The sequence below is a fragment of the Nannospalax galili genome, unplaced genomic scaffold (assembly GCF_000622305.1).
Source record: "Nannospalax galili isolate Female #2095 unplaced genomic scaffold, S.galili_v1.0 scaffold726, whole genome shotgun sequence".
In the NCBI taxonomy this organism is placed as follows: domain Eukaryota; kingdom Metazoa; phylum Chordata; class Mammalia; order Rodentia; family Spalacidae; genus Nannospalax; species Nannospalax galili.
The window spans coordinates 3,251,556-3,265,508 of NW_008355253.1; the positions used below are offsets into that span (position 1 = coordinate 3,251,556).

At 38.5% G+C, this 13,953-nt stretch overlaps 1 protein-coding gene and 1 pseudogene across 2 annotated transcripts in view; one reads left to right on the top strand and one right to left on the bottom strand.

Moving 5' to 3' along the window:
- Ctnna2 (catenin alpha 2) overlaps nt 1-13,953 on the bottom strand; it is a 1,380,618-nt gene that overhangs the window by 1,246,892 nt on the left and 119,773 nt on the right. The window lies entirely within an intron of this gene.
- LOC115067559 overlaps nt 1-13,953 on the top strand; it is a 39,140-nt pseudogene that overhangs the window by 7,607 nt on the left and 17,580 nt on the right.

Consider the following 13,953-nt stretch of genomic DNA (forward strand, 5'->3'; position numbering starts at 1 on the left):
GTCAAGCATTGAGAAACTAGCTTATCAGAAAAACAGGACGTAGTGGTCAAGCCATCTGCATCTGGCAATCCCCGGGGCTCGATACCAGGAAATCAGGAAATAACATCTGTACCATAAGTCACCCACCCAGAATTTAGCAACTTAACTTCCTCATGCTTTATACTCGTTTGAATGGGCCAATAACCATGCTTCTGCTTCTGTACCCCGCTTCTGCTCTATAAAAGTGCCAAAACCCAGCATGGGGGCGCGCAAGTCCTCCGAGGAGACTTTGTGCCCACAGGTACCTGTGTACTAAATAAACCTCTTGCTGTTGCAACCCGAAGGCTGACTTGTCCTCAGTGGTTTCACTCTTACAATAGATCACACACAAAGGAGTAAACTCTTAATAAATGCCAGTTACAATTGTTATTATTTGTCAAAATTTTTCTTTTTCTATCATCCTGTCTTTGTTACCTGAAATATATGACATAGAAAACTGAGCAGAGGCTACATTTCCTAAAAGGCAGACACAAATCAAGATGTTTATTTGTACATTGTTAATCCAATTCAACCATTTTTGAATGATGATGATGATGATGGTGATGATGATGATGATTTTCAAATCTCTCCCACTGCAGGCCCTTGACAGAAAGGGAAGTAGAAGCCCCTCTACAATGGGTTTGACATAAAAAGGAACTATGACACCCAATAACAACAAAAGTACGTCCCCCTTTTAGAAGTTGAGAAACAGTCTAACCAAAAATAGCAGTGATAAAAAATCCTGGGAAATCTGTAAGACAGATATGCTTTTCTGAGGCTGAGGCTTGACTGTACTTCTTAAATCGAGACAACTAACCTTGTGTGGAAATAAGCATTTTTTATTCTAAACATTACACTCTGTTAAGGTACAAATGGCACATGCTTTTTCTTAGTCAAATTAAGTAAGCAAGGTGAGCATTAACAGAATCACTTACAGAAAATATTTGTGAAGTAATCTATTTAAGACAGCTCATAAACAAAAATGATATCATAGTAGTTTCAAAAAACAAAACTGTCAAGGTAATTTGTAAATGTCTTTAATTACTAAAAATGACATTGTTGTCCAATGAAATTTAATAACTTTCACACAAGAGAGATCTTAAAGATATTTTTAAATAATTATTTTTATTTTATGTGTATGAGTGCTTTGCCTGCATGTATTTTAAATGCACCTGTATGTGCAATGCCTGCAGAGTACAGGAAGATGGTATTAGACACCCTGGAACTTGAGTTACAGATGGCTGTTAGCTTCCATGTGGGTGCTGGGAACCAAACCCATGTGCCCTCCAAGAGCACCCAGTGCTCTTTACCGCAGAGCCCTCACTCCAAGTCCAAATGTAGATAATTTTCAACTCTTTTACCATGAATACAAATTTAGAAACACAACCCTGGATGACTCATATAATTGTAAATATATTATTCTCACAGTTAGCAAGAATAAGATAATTAGTTTCTCTCTCCCAGAGATTTAAATTTTCATTATTATTAATCCTAGATATTAGACTTATTTTTAATGGTTTCACACCAAAGTAACAAAAGAAAGCCTACCAAATAATTTTCTATGGTAACAGTTAAAATAGGCTAGAACAGTCAAATCCATTTTTCCTAAGTACTCTCTGACTTGGATTTATTCTTTACATTGATAAGATCTTTTACTCTGTCTATAATGAACATGAGTTGTTGTTTTGAAAACATGCCATAGAAATGCTTCCCTCCTTCTGTCCTCTTATGTCACTCAGTTAAGCAAAAAATTTTTCAATCAAACAAGTGCCAACAAATATCATACAATCTTCGCTTATTAATATTTCATACATGTATACAATGTATTTTGATCTTATCCATTGTCCATTTCCTCCTTCAACATATCCTGGATTCCCTGTGCCCCACTTTCCTTAGGGATGTTGCCAGTGGTAGGATGCACACACTCCAGTAGATAGCTCTACACCCATGCACATATGAGCAGCACCAACTGGATTCAATTAGTTATTTCTTTTTTAAATAGAAGAAAGTACAGTAGAAGGAGGGATAAAAAGATAACTTAGTGGGTATTGGCACTTGCCACTAAACATGATGACCTGAGTTCAAGCACTGGGACTTATATATTGGGAGGAGAGTCTGACTCCTGCAGCTTGCACTCCTTCACATGTGTGCCCTGGCACACAAGCATGTTTGCGCATACATATACACACAATAAATAAAATAAATAGATAAATAAAAGAATAAATAAATAAAATAAATAAATAACAGATTCTAAAGTTGTTTAAAAATAAAAGAGGTAACATGAAATGAACATCATTTTTTAAACATATTTTCAATTTTATGTGTATGTGTGTACACCACCTGTGTGCAGGAGCCCAAGGCAGTCAGAAGAGGGAATTAAATACCCTGGCAATGGAGTTACAGGCAGTTATGAACTGCCCAATATGGGTGCTGGGAACCAAACCTGGGTCCTCTGCAAGAGCAGCAAGTGCTCTTAACTATTGAGCCATCTCTCCAGCCCCTAAAATGGACATATTTAAAGAGGTTTCTGTGCAGTATTAAGTTCTGATAGTAAATTACTGATGAAGGGAGGTATGTGTTGCCTCTGTCACATTGAAGTGAGGCTTTATGAAGCAGACGCTCAGGTTAGTGTGCTATTAAAAATAGTCTAGCAATAAAAAATTATACATACCAGACAGGGGTTTTGACTAAGAACATACTTCTCAAAGTTATTTGAGGGCAGCATCTATTAAAATTCAACCAGCTTCTGAGTTGGCAATAAATAAATAAATAAATAAATAAATAAATAAATAGGAAATGTGTGCTGTTCAGTATAATTTGGATTGTTCAGAGAAAAAAGATGCTTTAGTCAGTGTTCAGTATCTAGATTCCTGGGCTTAGGATTCATTAGTTACAGCAAAACTACCTAGTGATCCGTAAACATAGTTTCTGAAACTCACAACATCACAACAAGGGAGCAGTAGAAATGAAACTGAGAGTGGAGCAGTCTGGAGTTAGAGTCAAAGTACTGGACGTAAAAATATCACAGACCTTGCACAGTTCTAACCATCTACAGAAGAGGTACTGGATGGGAAAGACACAGCAAGAAAGGAACAAGAACAGTCTTCTTCTGTACCACTGATCCACTCATTCAACACATAAGGACAAAAATCTATATTGACCAAGTCAATGCCAATGGTTATTTAAATCATTGATTTTGTATAAGTCAACACACAGAGAGATAGAAAACACATTTTTGTAGATTAATTTTATTTTTGCTTATGTGAAGGAAAACTTCCCAAAAAGAACTCCTGCACCTTGGACTGAACTTCCTTCAAGGCTGACCAGCAGATTATCACTCCGGAGACCATGGAGAGTTTAGAATACTGCAGGTCCAAAGTATAATTACCATTTATCTCAGCCCATCGTTAACCCCCTAAACAGCCACTCCTTCTTCACCTCTGTTTCTGATCTAACATCCTGTGACTAACAGATAAAAACCTTTTAATCTGTATTAACTTAGCAGACCACCAGGTCTCACCAATCCAAAACCCAAGAATGTCATCACATAACATCTGAGTCCTATAGTAAGAACCCTTCTGCTTTGCTGGGACCTGCCAACTGAATGTATCCACCAATGTATTTGAAAAGTGTCTTGATTTATGACTTCTCTTATTCTGTTACTATAAAAATGTAAGACAACTGTTACCATGCTGATAGAACAAAACTACCTTCAGAAAAGCAAGATAAGCAAAGCATATTTTGCAAGTCCCTCTTCCAACAAACTAGCCGCAGGATATGCCCTCCACTGGTGAATGCATGGCTGCTCCTGGGAAGGCTCTTCTGAAGCAGTTTTCCTCTTCAAAGAAGCTTTTCCCGACTTCCTGATGTTGTGGATAGGGGAAAGTTCTATGAAATGTTGATTCTGGATATGATGTGGCTGTTCTACATAGTAACTCACAGCAGTTGTGATTAACTGCACAAGCCCTATACAAGATCAACCAAGTTAAAATTTCAACATGGTACTGGAGAGATGGCTCAGTGGTTAAGAGCAATGACTGTTCTTGCAGAAGACCCAGATTTAGTTCCCACCACCATCTGGCTGCTAACAGCTTTCTGACCCTCTCTGGATATTACAGGACACAGGTGAACCTACATAAATGCAGGCAATACACTCATACACATAAAAAATAAATAATAAATAAAATAAAATTTCAACATGGATAGGAAGGAATAAGGAGGCCTCTACCCTAGCTGAGGAATCATAGAGTTGATGGCTTCCAGAATGAAAAAAAGTCACTTTCTTTAGGAATGTGGCCTCTGATAGGCTGCCATGCCCCACTGGCCAGGTTAACACCCATGTGTATAAGGCAGTATTAATTGGAGTTAGAGGATGAAATATTAAAAATGAAAGAAAGAAAAGGAAGAGAAAGAGGAAGGAAGGAAGGAGGGAGGGAGGGAGAGAGGGAGGGAGGAGGGAGGGAGGCAGGGAGGGAGGCAGGGAGGGAGGGAAGAGTGTTGGGAAAAAAATGAAATACCTTGATGAATGCTGTAAGAACTCTGCATTTTGATAGAAAACTCTGTTTAAAATGTTGATTTAGATTTACTTGCTAAGCTTGCCTGTTCTGCCTGATTGTATCTACCACACATGGATGATTAACCTAGTTGAAATGCTAAGAATTGAAGTGCTGTAAACCTCCTTCCTGGACCCTGGACCCCAGACTCAGTTGATTTACAATGTGTCCTGTAGGCCTGTTTGCACATACCAGATAACCGATAAGGAACAAAGAGAGGGAAGTTGCACCAGGCTTACACCAGATCTACCCTTCCTGGAAAAAATGTTTAACCGAAACTATAGCTTTTAGAAGATGTTTGATCAAAGTGTCTGCTGAGGAATGCTTTTTGTGTAATGACTATGTGGGCCTATATAATCTGTACCTGAAACTGAATGGGGGTCGATCGTTCTGACCAGACTTGCATGTCTTGGGAAGCCAGTCGACCCCAGCTAGCTGGAAAGTAAAGACTCTGCTTGATTTTTACATCTCCAATCCCGTGTATTTGTTATCTGGAGGGGACCCATCGAGTCACGGACCCTAACAAGAGAAAGTAAGGAAAGAAATACAAGAAAGAGAGATTGAACATGAAGTTTAGATGACATACATGTTGGGAGATCTAGGGAAAGTTGGATGGGGAGACACTAGGGGAAAGATATGACCAAGATCTAATGCATCCACATATGAAATTTTCAAAAAAACTTAAAAATCAGTGTAATGTGTGCATTCATCTATAGTGAATACATGTATCTTTTCCATACTGGAGACATATATCCAGCCCATTGTTTTGTATGCTGCTACTGATTCTTCAAGAATATATTGAATTCACCAATTCATATAATTTTCATACCTTTAATGTCTTCTATACAAATGCATGTGATTAAAGTTTGACAAGTTCTAACATATGAAACCAAACAAGGTAAAGAATGTGGCTCTTCCACAGACATTGCTCCTTCCCCCACATAATTTATTCACATCCTCTCCCCTCCACTCTCATTATTCCCTTTCAGGAAATGTCTCCTGTATTTCCTGTCCTGAGTTACATTCTCTGGAACTTTAAGTAAATGAAAGTAAGTGGCTGGTATTTTTATCAACCTTGTTTCATTCCAAATAACTATGAGGAGGATCAATCATGCTGTGTTCATTAGCAGTTCTTTCCTTTAAATTCTGAGACTCCATCCAGTGGCACAGCATATGCATTTATTCATTTAATTCATCTGTTGATTAACTCTGGGGTCTTTCTGCTGTTTGGCTATGATAAACAAAGTTGCTATAAATATTCATCTAAAAGTATTTGTATAGACATATGGTAAAGAATATTTAAATTATTAAGAATATAACAAACTGTTCTTTAGCTGTTTTTACCATTTTACTTTCCTAGCACTATATAACTGCTTGATGATCTCAAAACACCTTAACATTGAACTAGTCTTTTAATATTGACTATATAAATGGTGTGTGTCATGCTGTGGTGGTAATTTTCACATCAGTAATATTGAATTTATTTTCATGTGCTTACTTTCCATTCGTGTCTTATTTGGTATAAGGATAACTCTTTTTTAAATGGTTTTCCTTATGACATTTTACAGCCATCCCTTTCACGCTTGCCCTCCTACTCAACTCCTTCCCCCCCATAATCCCCCTTCTACTTTCATAAATCTTTTAAAAAGATATTAGAATCCCTGTATGAGAGAAACCATGTAGATTTTATCTTTCTGAGTCTGACTCACCTCTCTTCGATGACAATTTCCAATTCCATACATTTTGCAGCAAATAACACGATTTGTTTTTATTTGCTATTATGACTAGAGCTGCAGTGAACACAGGCATGCAGGTTGCTCTGCTGTGTTCCAACTTGGGACCTCTGGGTATGTAAGTAAGAGTGGTAACACAGGATCTCATGATAGTTCTATTTTCAGTTTTCTGAGGAACCTGCGTACTGATTTCCATAGCAGCTGGTCTACTTGACCTTTCTATCCAGTGTATAAGAGTTCCTTGAGCCAGCACCCCATGTCCTGATGAGTATTTGCTGTTGTTTTCTTTATGATAGTCCTTCTAAATGGGGTGAGAATGAAGCTCTGTGCAGGTCTGACTTGCACTTCCCTAAGAGTGAAGGAATGCTGACCACTTCTTAGATCTTATACCTTAGGTGCTTGTGCGCATGGCCAGGGATGAAGGCCAGTTCGTTCGGCTCAGATCAAGACAACTCTGAGGGACACACACACTCCAGAGTCACTCCACTGTGAGGCATGACTTAAGAGAGCATACCATGCTAACCATCCTACCTCCCTTCTCTTCTCAGTGACACAAGGAACAATTCTTTCATAAGTCACATGGCAGTCAAGTTCTCATTTTAAGGACTACTAATGGGACCCCAATCTTAAAGAATCATCTTATAAGTAAGTACTTCACCTCATGGGAAAAGTAACATTTAAGGCTTTTGGAAAATTTCTTCCAATGAGAATTTTCAAATTCACGTTTCTATCAGCAATGCAAATTTTGTCTCATCCTTTAATACTGGAAAATTGTACATGTGCGGACAAACACAGATATACACTGAAACTGACTGAAATTATCTCCTTAAAAATTCTAACCCCTATGGGGCTGGAGAGATGGCTTGGCGATTAAGACACTGGCTGTTCTTGCAGAAGACCCAGGTTCGAATCACAGCACCCACATGGCAGCTAACAGCTGACCGTAACTCCAGTTCTATGGGATCCGATGCCCTCTTCTGTCCTGTGGGTACTGGATGACACAGGTGCAGGCAATACAAACATAGACATAAAATAAAAATAATAAAATATTTTTAACTCTAAATAAAATATTTTTTAAAAATTTCTAACTCCTGTATGTGATGAGGCCATTGGAGTTAATTAAATCATATGGGTGGAGCCCTTGGAAATGGGATTACTAGCCTCATGAAAAGAAATACCAAAGAGAGAATTTCTCTCTTCCATGAAGATACAAAGAGGAAACGGTCATTAGCAAGTCAGGAAATGCCCTACTCAACCAGATAATGGATCTTCTAATATTTTAATCTTGGACTTTCCAGCTTCTAGAACTCTGAGATCTCATTCTGTGTTGTACAGCAGCCCAAATTAATACATGCATATATAGTTTATTCTGTCCTAATCAAAAGATAAAATGACATGTAATTTTTATTATATTTATTTGATCACTAGTAGAGTGTGATCTGCAAGTTAATAGTTCCATATGTTCACTGACTCTTTCACCTGTTCATGAATTCATTCCACACAATTTATCAGGGATCTACTGTTAATGACCAGGTATTGAGGAGCTCGCTGCCTCTTAGTGTAGTTATTTCACGTGCAGATCTCCCTACAAATATATGGGTAATTGCAAAAATAATCCTTAACCCTGCATGCTGAAAATAACAGAAAGTTATTCTAAGCTTGTTTTTCACAAAATGACCTTTCAGATATGTGCACAGAGATAACTCCTTCAACAGTCTTTCTGCTTTGCTCTGCCAAGTCTTTCTTTCCCTGGGCCTCTCTTAGTTCATTTCCTGTTGTTTTAATAAAATATCTTAAAAAGAGCAGTTTAAGAAAATGTTTATTTAGCTCTGAATTCCAGGTAATACTTCAAGATGGCAGGGAAATCACAACTGCAGGAACTTGAGAGAACTCTGGTCACATTAAACTCACAGTCAAGGACAGAGACCAATACATTAATGCATGTATGCTTAGTTGTGGTTCCTGACTCTGACATACCCCAGGGTCTGCTCAGAGAATGGTGCCACCCATGCCAATTACCATAATCAAGATAATCTCTCACAGACATGCCCACAGGCCAACCTAATCTAGATAATCCCTCACCAAAGAGCTCTTTCCAGATGATGCTAGACAGTCTCAAGTTGACAGTGAAAACCATTATGGGCCTAAGTCCTTCCGTTGCTTCTCACAGGCGTGGTTAGGATTCAAGCTCTGATTATTATGGTTCTGCAATGAATATTCCCACAAAACTGACAGAATTTTCTTTGCCATCCTGAAAATGTTGTTCATTACTTTAAACAATTTTCAAAAATATTTTCTAAAATATCTTACTTTCTCAAATTTTTCTACATTGGCTTTCTGTGTACTACAAATCAAATTACAGTTCCCATTTCAACTTTTCTAATTAATGTTGCTTAAGAAGGAAGTTGAATCCCACTCTAATAACACTAACAGGAATGGATTTTATCACCCTCCAGGTTTTATATTTCCCCAGTAGCCTCAAAGAGTTTTCAACAGTTCCCCAAAAGAACACTTTGGTATTTGGTTTCTGAAAGACAAGGCCTTGAGACAGCAGAAATCTACCACTAGGATATTAGCTGTTTGTCAAAGTTGCTTTCCATACAGCTATGACCAAGTTACAGAGAGCACATCCTTTTTTATTATAATTTTTTATTGAATTTCTGTGTATTTCATACAAAATACGTTAAGCAATCTTAATTATATTTATACTCCCTTCCCCACTGGCACCTTCCAATAGCCCCCCTCCTTCCCACTGGAATTCATACATTCTGTCATCTGTGTTAAGGCTATCATGTCATTAGTGTCCCCAGATGTTCCTCAGTGCAAGTTCATCCACTGGGGTTTAATCAGCTTATCTAGAGTAGTCCCTCCCCTTAAAAAGATCAGCTCTTCCTCACCCAGAAGTAACCAGCTGCCAATAATTCTTTGACTAAGTTTGAGGCTTGTTATCCATTTCCACAGTTCTGTGCTAGGGTTTTGTCTGCTTGAGTTTGCATAGGTCTTGTGCATGCTGACACCATTGCTACAGATTCCTATGAGCAAGTTCCCTGGAGCTTGTAGGACTCTATTTCCACATGGCCATCACCTCCTCCCCTGGCTCTTATAATCTTTCCATTCCCTCTTCTGCAATGGTCCCTGAGCCCTGGGTGGGTAGAGATTAATATGGGAGTCCTGTCCAAGGAAATACACTCTGTAGACTCTTTTTCTCTACACTTTGGCCATTTGTGACTTTTTGTCAGAGAACTCATCTTGATACCAGTGTACTTTGAATGGGAGTTTCAGAGAGAAATGGGCACTTCAGAGCATCACCACTTTGCAGGAATGTGCAAAGCAGCTGAAAGTACAAGTTCCTGTTTCTTCAGGGTGCATGCTCTAGTGACTTGTGCTGGTCAGGATTTTCTTTCTCAGAGTCACCCTATTACAACTGCTGCTCCCCCATCACGCTCCAGGTGCATCAGTGAGCAGAGCCTGATGATATCCTCTTTCGTCTTTTCCTAGAACAACTTTCCTGTGTGTTTCTACATGAAGTATCAATCTCTTCATACTTTCTTCCTTTCACATATCAAACTTATATGTCACAACATATGGTCAACTGCTTATTCTCTTTCTTCTTTTATAACAGTATTTTCCAGCCTTCCCTCTCAGCTATACTGACAAACTATCTACTCCAGCGCTTTGAAGCACTTAGCTCTAAAAGCTAAGTGAATGCAAACATTCACTGATTGCCTACTTAAGTTCAGGCAGTGACATAAATGCCAGAAATATAGGGATGCATATGGCCTTTTCAGAATTTAGAAAGTTGCAGTCATCTACTATGATTGCTACTACCTACAAAATGAAAAGTAACAGAGTAAATTAATGTCTACAATTCATGGGTGTTAGTAAAAGGCTTTTTCCATGTACAAGCAGTCTGACTAAATCTGGAAAGACAAATGAATGTCTCTTGGGGAATGGAGACAGGGGAATATAGCCATTACGGAGAAGTTTATCATACAGAGGAGAAGATGTGTGTCCTTGGGTTAGGCCAATTTCTAACAAGAGCTGAGGCAGTGAAAGTTGCAGCTGGATGGTAAAAAATACTATATATCCTAAGTGCTGCATCATACAACAAAGACAGAACAGAGTGAAGTTGAAGCAAAGCAATCTGTTATCAGATTAACTCTCTAATAAGGCACTTCTTTACTCAAGATGGGCTTACATCCTGGTAAACACATCATGAGTTGAAAACTCAACAATTTTAAAATATACTTAAAATAATCCCAGTCTACCAAACACCAGTTCTTAGGAACACATTACAACATAGAATCCAAGAAGACTGAGTGCTGAGAGTCACTGCCACTGCCCAGTATCACAAGAGAAGATTGCAGCATGTATGTCAATGGAGAGAAGAGACCAACATTCGAAACTTGAAGCAAAGATTCTATAGAATGTATAGCAGTGTTACATGATTATAAAGTTAAAAAAATCTTCAAATCTATCTATATTAAGTCAAAGACTGCCTACAACATAGACCAGACTGCAAGAAACATTAGGAAGTAGTCAGGTAAATAAAGGGCTCAGGAAATAAAATGAAATACAGGCAGTGGGTGAGATTTAAGAGTAAGGAAGAGACGTGAGGAATATACTCACAAATAGAGATGTTAAATGTGGTTATATGCTGAATACAATGGAGAGGAAAGGGCTTAAGAGGACCACCTGACTGCTGGCCTGGGCTCTTTAAGAGTGACAGAAATATAGGCCTAACATGACAGCTAAGGACATGATGAGTACAACTTTAGCTGAACAGAATTTGGGAACCCTATGAGTGTTCACATGTAGGAAGTAGTTGGAAAGAGGTCTCAAAACTCAGAAGTCAGCTTTGGACTCAAAATAGAGATTTGTGAATGACTGACACATACAATAAATGTAGCAGACAAATCAGAGAGACAGGTTAAAATATGCCAAAAACATAGGTACAGCAAGGATTCAGGGGAAAAGTGGAAGCTGGGGGAAAGCATATATTTAGACATGGGATGGACTGTTGAAAGGAAACAGGAGTGTAACAGAGGCTGGGGCAGAACAGGTGAAATTGGGGCAGGTAGGCACCCAAGAGTTTACCCTCTAGGTCAGTTTCACTGGTGGCAGTGAAGCATTAGCATAGACTGCGGATGTGTAGCAAAGCAGCCCTTTGAATGGGACAATCAGATATCTGTTCATTTCTTTAGTGTCCATACCTGTAGCTACAGCCAGGAAGTAATGTGCCAGGAGGAAGAACAAAAAAATCACTGAGAGAAATAAAGGAGTGGACTGGAAAAGCAAATGAGGCTGATTCAGAAAAATAATCCCTTTTGTTCTTTCATGGTTGGGAATAATCATGGGGATGATAAAGATAGTGATGTAGGTTGGGGTATGGAAGAAGCTTCAGTGTGATTACAGGCTCAGCAAGAAGGCTTTGTGTCAAAGAATAGACTGATAATGTAGAAGAGAGACAGAACATGAAAGTAGGTTGGAGACAGGCAGGGGACAGTTGTTTCCACAAGATGTTTCTGAGAATGAGAGCAATGCAGTAACAGTGCATGAGTTGGTGACAAACGTGTAGAGATGCAGAGAACTGAGGGAGAAGAAGACAGACGGCCTCAATGCTAGCCCCAAGAAGCAATAAGAGCTAGAGCTTCCACAGTTCAGACTATGTTTCAGAATGTGAGTTATTTTTTCCAACTCTATTTCATTTAATCTTCACAAAGAAGTTAAATGGCTTATGGGTCATAACAAAATAACTTGCAGAGAAAAGGCCTAACATAGACGCTGAACTCCTGCTCTTACCTTTTATACCTTATTGTCACATGAAGCAAGAAGTGAAAAAGTGGAAGCAGGTGGGAATCAGGAGAAAGATTTAGAAGAAGTCATAAGAAATAAGTGCAAACAGACTGATACAGAATAAAGAAGCCAGCACTGGGACTCGGCTGCAGCTGACTACCATGGATCTGCAGTGTTGCCAAGTTGAGTCACAGTACAACAGCTCTTCAGAGAAAGGAAGGAGTGAGGATAGGGAGTGGACTGTGCTTTGATGGTCCAAAGGTGAAAGGAAGGCCCATGAGGAAGTAGCTCTGTCATATAGTAGGAAAGGAAGAGACCAATAGCAAATGGGGAGGGCGATTAATGGAAGTGATTAATGGAAATATAAGGAATTAATGGCTTAGAGGTGCATATTGTGGGAGAAAATCTAAGCATTGCACACCACACACACACACACACACACACACACACACACGAAAGAGATCATCTGCATGTCAAACAGCAACCATTGATTATCTCTGAGGTCCAGCAAAGCACTGGGGAATGAAGACCGTGGGCTCACCCATGAGTTACTCACATTTTTCATCAGAGTCATACAAAAATTAATATCACATTCATAGCACTAGCTAAACTTCTGACTCATAGAGGCAATAGTTTGTGTGCGTGTGTGTTGTGTATTGAAGTGTATGTGAGATATTATGATGTTAAACTTAGAAAATATCCGAACAAGTTTATAATTTTATAACTCTCAAATCTCAGAATATGCTCACTGAAAGAAAACAAAAGGAAATTCCCAAACAATCAGCTGTTCACCTATTCACAGTACAGACAGGGATACTTTTTCATACTGACAAGAAAGGTGGAAATGGACATTCACAACACTACATGTGTGTGGGCCACTGAAATGGCTCAGTGAGTAAAGGCGTTTGTCACCAAGCCTGAAGACCTTAGTTTGAACTCCTGATCCTACAAATCAGAAAGAGAAAACTGATCCCCACAATTATCCTCTGACCTTTACAGGCAATTACATGCCATGGCATGCAAACCCACACACATATTCACATAAATAAATAAATAAATAAATAAATAAATAAATAAATAAATAAATAAATAAAATGAAATTTAAGAATTTTCCAATCTCTTTTAAGAAGCAAAGTAACAATATCATAAGACAATCATGTGTAACATAGCTCCATTTATATCAAACAAAAACTAAGAATAATGCATTTTTCCAATGTATATATTTATTGAACTTTTCATACAATACGTCTTAATCATATTTATGCCCCTCCCTTATCTGAACCTCCCCCAGAGCCTGCCCACAGGATTCATTCATTCTGTCATGCATGTTAAGGCTTATTGAGTCAAGCTTGTGTACCTAGCCAGATGTCCCTTGGTGTGAGTTCATCCATTGGAGCCTGGTCAGCCCAGGACTTAGGGACCATTGCAAAAGAAGAGGTAGAAAGATTATAATAGTCATGCACTTTTGGAGAACAGCCATGGAAAACGTCCTGTCCTGAAACAGCAAATGTAATTTTTAATAAAAGATCACAAAAATTTAATATGACTATAATAGATCTATGCAAAACTGCACACATAATGGGAAAGAATAAAGGATGGATGCTTCAGCACACAGCCATTCCTTTGGTGAACTAAGTTTTCCATATCAATATTTTACATTCCCCCACTAGTTAAAAAATGTCAGTTAGAAACATTCAATATGGCAGGCTGAATCCGTTTACTTTTAAGATGTGAAAACAGCAGCTAAAATACTTTAATTTATAACAATCTTTGCATTCTATGAAAAGTGCTACAGGGAACACAGGAATCCCACCCCTCAAAGTCCTTTCAGTTTCCAAAACACAAACCATCAC